We start from the raw sequence: 6,471 nt of genomic DNA on the forward strand, positions 1-6,471 counted from the left end.
TACATTCACTTCATCACCTCTTTATATACTGATTAATCACTGAACGTCTTAGTAAACTGACCATGTGTTTTCTGCTCCATTACGCTGAAATGCGAATAAATTTTGCTTCTGTTCAAATGTTGTTTAACTATCCCAAGCTGCCTTTTTTTGCTTGCAATGGTTGAGATCGAACTGGGGGATATCACTACAATAAACTGAGTCACAGTGCTTTGAAGACAATTCCCCTTCCCGTGCAAACCTTTCCAATCTGTGAAAATCCGGGTTAGAATTGATATTCAGCAACCCATGCTTGTCGTATAAGAGGCGACTAATGCTATCGAATGGTCAAACTCGCCGCTAACATGGTTGACGCGTCATCATATCCAAATTGCGGTGATTGATGCCAATGCCGTTGATCACTGGATTGTCAGGTCCAGATTCGATTATCTACAGTACGCCGTCTTATTGCTGGAATATTGCTGAATGTGGTTTAAAACTAAATCCACTTATTCTCTTGCCAAGCAAATGGCACCACTAATCTTTCTCCCACCGAAGTTTGGTAGCTTTATTTTCTGTGCACATGACGTTGTAAATCTGGAAGAATGAAAAAGTGAACTCAAAGGATAAATGCATGCTAAGACATTCACCTTAAGAACATAAACGTACAACTTTGGACACGTATCTCTTATGAGCAAAGAACAGAATAGTGTACAGTTTGATCATTTCAGATTTCTCTACAAAGATACTGCCCGCCTAGTATTCAACGTAAGGCTGCGTGACACAGTTTGAGTTGGAAATCACGATGTAAAGAGCCTGACAAAGAAAATTACGACATGTATCCCAGGTTGATAGCTGGTTGGAACTGGTTTTATGTCTTGAACAACGTTTCAGGTTTACGTCTTGCGTCTTCTTTGTATATTCATGGCATACTAAACATATCCTTTGTTATATCGTGCCTGGTCTTCTGGCAGGACACTGAATCCTAATTCTAAACGAGATCAACCCTTGTGGTTAAAGAGCCATGTCGGGACTACGTGTCATAGGGTTCACAGAATCCATTATTACAGAGTCGGAATGCTAAATACACTACATGAAACTGTTAAATTCAGCAGTTAATACCCAGTAAGTATGAATTCAAACCACCGAGTGGCACTGTTTAAGCGGATTGAACGCCACAGGGCCAGTGATGGTATATCTCACTTCAAGGTATATTGGTCTGTCCCAGACAAAACCTGCTGGTTTTAATCTAGATTAACTTTCTTGTGTACACATAGAAATACGATTCCATGAGCTCAACCTGTCATGTAGCGAGCAGTAATTGTCTAAATAAATTGGGGGAAAGCCGGCCATATCAATCTCAGTTTCAGTTGTGGTGGACCCGTTCCACAATATGATCACAACTCTGTTATCAATGTAAGTCTATTATAAGTTCCAGTGATGGAATAACGATCGTCTTTGATATGGAACAGGGCTCATAGGATGTTAGGAATTATGTTAGAAATTATGTTAGATGTTAGAAAACAAACTGTCATGTAAGGGAAGACCAAAGTGAAGGACTTGCTAACTTACAGTCGGTGTTGTGAAATCAATGAATGGTATGGCACTGTCAAACTGTGATTCAAAATGAGGACTTCTCTGGGATTCGAACCCAATATCGGGCTGTTGCACCCATATAACAGTCTGTTTTCAGTTAAAACGCACCAATGAATTTCACTTAAAACAAGAAAAGCAAATTAAATAGTGTGAAATCCACACTCAGTTGAGCGTTTAAATCTCAGGATTTTATTCATTTTAGGATAAAGGCTGTTTAACAAACGGTCATAAATTCAAATAGCTGCTATTGGTTTGCATTACAAGGGGATAAGCGCAGTCATGTTCTCGGCATTTCATTTAATGTACATACCCTCTTGTAACAAAAAATCTGATATTTACCAGTAAATGTGTTGGCAAGGTAAAATTAACTAGATTTAACTTTGTTTAAAGTGAAATTCATCGGTACGTTTTCTCTGCAAACAGATTTTGATGACCGAAACCGAGAGTGATACTATACAAGGTCCATGTTTAATCCCACACTGTGTTGTAAATTGTGGTGTATGTGTATTCAAAATGCCTTTTTTTATTATTAATTTCGAGTTGTTAAAACCATGTAGGGGTTCAGGAAAAGAAAAGTCAGTGTACCCCATAGGTTCGCTTGTTAGATTTTGTACATAGCAGTAATCAAGAGGAACATTTAGTCCCGCCCAGACAATCCAATGATTGACAGAATGAGCATGCGAAATGCAACTGAGATGATGACATGCGATCAACAAGTAAGCATGTCTAATCAACCAATCTGTTTAATCGCCCCATGAAGCTTCTGTCAAGGAAACGTTGCTGAAGGTCTTTTAAACAGGAATCACCTGGACTTTAAAAAATGACTGACTACACCTCTTCCAACACCTCATTGGTTTAGCCCAGATTCAATTATATACAGGGCATTGTGGCATTGCTAGTATTTGTCTAACTGCATGCGTTTTATATGCACCAACAAAAGCTTCAACAAATTGCAAGGTAATTAAATAATACCCGAATTAGATGTAAGAGAATTGTGACAGACCTATCAGAGTTATCTCCCTTTCAATATAGACACATATATAATGTGCACACACACACACACACACACACACACATCCCACCCCACCCCACCCCACCCCACCCCACCCCTCAATACTTACAAGAAAATCATTTATATTTACTGCAGCAGGAACTGTAGACAAACAACTGGTCTCTGAAATGAATATATTTTACTGAAAAAAAAAGTTTTAAATTGAAATAAAATATGACAAAAAGGAACCTTGTTACTCCCTTCCTTTTCCTCAAACTGAGGTAATCTAGACTTGCAAGCAGACATTCTACACCTGCATGGGCTACTTTGGGGCATATTTGTTTCAGGGTGTGTATAACAGACTACAGGAATTGCATACTTGTAAAATGTTTTGTAGAGCAAGCAAGTTCAGGTCAGTGTACGAGCACAGTCTATGCCCCGGGCATATTTGTTTCAGGGTGTGTATAACAGACTACAGGAATTGCATACTTGTAAAATGTTTTGTAGAGCAAGCAAGTTCAGGTCAGTGTACGAGCACAGTCTATGCAGGTCACTGCAGTTCTGTACCCAGAAACCATAAACACAGAATTCTGGCTTCACAAACTCACACAACTGTTCAGAATGAACTACAGTGCATGATATATCACTTCAACCTCCATTTTTGTCGTAAGTAAAGTACAGATAAACAAGACGCATGTCAAATTTGTGAGAAGATAATTTATTTAGTTATTATTTGTATACTGAAAATATTATTTAGCACTGAGACCTACTTAAAGGTCTAATGGCATGATACATGATGGCTTTGTTAAGTATGGTCTTCTTCCAATTTTGTTTACCCGTCAAACATTTAATATTTCATGCTTAGATTTTTATCAACCACAACAACTCAAATAAGACCTTGCAACTTCCCTCCACCATTATCAGTGTGAAAATACCACACGTGTACAACTACATTGTAGTTCATATATACATGTACTACCCATCAAAAGTTTAAGACTCACTTAAAACATTCACTATATTTGGTTACATCAAAGATGAATTTTTCCACTAATTTTGGGGAAATAACTGTAAAGTTTATACAGATGAATTGTACGAGGATCATGCATCAAATTGCTGAATTAGTGAATAGCATGTGTAAATAAATAGTGCATGTGTACAGCTGTGTTGTGGTGTAAAATTTGGTTACGAATTTGCCAACTTTCGCTAAGTTTCATCATTTGTGATCTCATGACAATAACCTTTTTGATGTTATGAATTTGTTTTACAATACATCAGTGAAAACTATTTTTAAACAGTATGGAAAATATGTAAAAAACTAGTTTAGAACAGTTGACTTAAGTAAGCGGCTACATTTACACTAGTGAGTCTAAACTCTTGATGGGGAGTATATCATTGTACAAAGAATCATTATGCCATATCTGATGCTCCATCTGACCCATGCATATACAAACATAACCTATCACATTTGTCAATGTATCACTACTGTATGGAACAAAATTCTAGTCACTATTAGGAAAAAGGTAAAAGCAACATAATATATTATTAACAATAACAGGATCAATAGATCAAAATATAATATGGATAATAGTTAGTGCATATACATAATGTATGTGAAGTAGTGGTCATTATAATGCCATATAGGGTACATCAGGTGAACATGGAATAGACAGGTTGTTTAAGGAATAACAATGACAGGCTGGAACATTTAGACTTGTTACAGTGTTTACCAAAATAGATTAGACAGACAGACAGACAGACAGACAGACATTTTATTCAGTAATAGGCCAGTGGCCCAAAATACAAACATAGGTATAATTAGAATTTACATGCGTTTATCTAAATACATCAGAATCTCTTATTTTCCCAACATTATATAAAAATAGGCATAAGTTTTTTATAACATCTATATTTTTTGAGGTCATAATGTTTATAAAACTGTGTTGTGATATAGGGTGTTTCAAATATTTATCCAGAAACTTTTTTCTTATGTCTAGGTAGGCTTTACAATAAAGTAAAACATGTATTTCATCTTCAATTACATACAAATTCTTTTGATAGCAAAAGTGACAGAATCTTGAATCATAAGGGATATTGTTGTATCTGCCAGTCTCAGAACAAAGTTTATATTTGCCGCATCTAAATTTTGTTAAAGAATTTCTCAAATATGGGGCAATATCTATAGAGAGATAAGATTCGACATTCAAGGTGGACTTAAAGAGTATATAATTAGAACACTTGGTTGTATTATGTAGCGATGAGAACCAGTCTTGTGAAAGATTATCAGATAGTCTTTGTTTAAAAACAGACATGAATACATCAATATTACCAATATCCTGTGCAATCCAGACAAAGCCAAACCCAAGTCTATATAATATATTCTTGATATGAGATGCCCAAGTCGTTCGTCCAGATTCATCTAGTGACTTTAGCATTAAATAACACTGGTGGGGCAACCTACAACTTGGGAGAGTTAAAAGTCTACACCAATATTTAACTGCCTTTGACATATAAGTAAGCTGAAGAGGGAATCTGCCACATTCACCTAGTGCCATGTTGTTGCAAGTATTTTTACCAACTTTTAAGAAATATTTACATGTTTTTATCTGTATTTGTTCGATGATTTTACAGTGGGTAACACCCCAAATTTCTGAACCGTAGCAGAGAATCGGTTTTACCATAGCATCAAATATTCTAAAAAGATCTGCACATGACAGAAAACCTACACGTTTTTGGAATCTAAAGATAGCCATAACGGCTTTATTGGCTTGTGATGCAAGAGTAGTGTGAGCTTTAGTCCACACTAACCTAGGAGTAAACACGATACCCAAATACCTGTAGTATGAAACAACTTCCAGCTTTTGCCCTAAAAGAAACCACTTTTCATACTGTCTAAGGGGCCCACTATTTCTGAACACAATAACCTTAGTCTTATCAATATTGACCTTCATACCAGTGACTCGACAAAAATTCTCAAGGCCATGAATCTTCTTCTGTAGCTGGAATGCTGTATCTGAGACTGAGGAAACATCATCCGCAAACATTACAGCATATAGGTTATTAACGTTAGGCGAAATAAATACACCACGGCCGCCAAATTGCTCCATACTTTGCATGAGCTGATTAATGAAGATAATAAACAGTTGGGGACTGAGGATGCAGCCCTGCCTAGTACCTATACTACAATCAAAATAGCTTGACAGACCTTTAGATGTTCTAACACAGGCTGACAACCTATCATACATTGATACCAAGATGTTATAGAATTTACCACCAACTCTTTTCAGACTTGACAGAAGAATTTTGTGATTAACTGTATCAAAGGCCTTAGAGAAATCAATAAACAGACAGTAGAACCTTCCTTTTTTCTTAACTGAGTATTTCTGAACCATAGCTTGAAGTGAGAAAATGTGGTCAGTGGTAGAATAATTGCTCCTAAATCCTGCCTGTGCTTCATGAATAATATTCTTCTCCTCACACCAAACCTGTAATCTACTGTTAAGAATGGAAGTGAATATTTTACACACTGAATCAATAAGAGAAATACCTCTGTAATTATTAGGGTTACTTTTGCCACCAGATTTATAGAAAGGACAAATAATGCTTCTGCCCCAGTGCACAGGAAAAATACTTTCCTGGAAAATCTTATTAAACAGCACTGTTAAGTAATTACTGATAAATGTCTTAGAAGCTTTAATGAAGTCAATTGCAATACCATCTGGTCCAGGGGACTTGTTTTTTGCCAGTTTATCAATGTGAAATAAGATTTCATTTTCGGTAATGTCACAGTTTAATGTTACAAGCTCTTCATCCTTGTAGACCTCTGAATTGATATCTCTGTCATGCACATTACCAGAACACTCAGTAAGAAGCCCTGAAAAGTGATTGTACCAGTTTTCACAACTTATATC

This window comes from Haliotis asinina, chromosome 8 (genome assembly GCF_037392515.1).
Source record: "Haliotis asinina isolate JCU_RB_2024 chromosome 8, JCU_Hal_asi_v2, whole genome shotgun sequence".
NCBI classification, from domain to species: Eukaryota; Metazoa; Mollusca; class Gastropoda; order Lepetellida; family Haliotidae; genus Haliotis; species Haliotis asinina.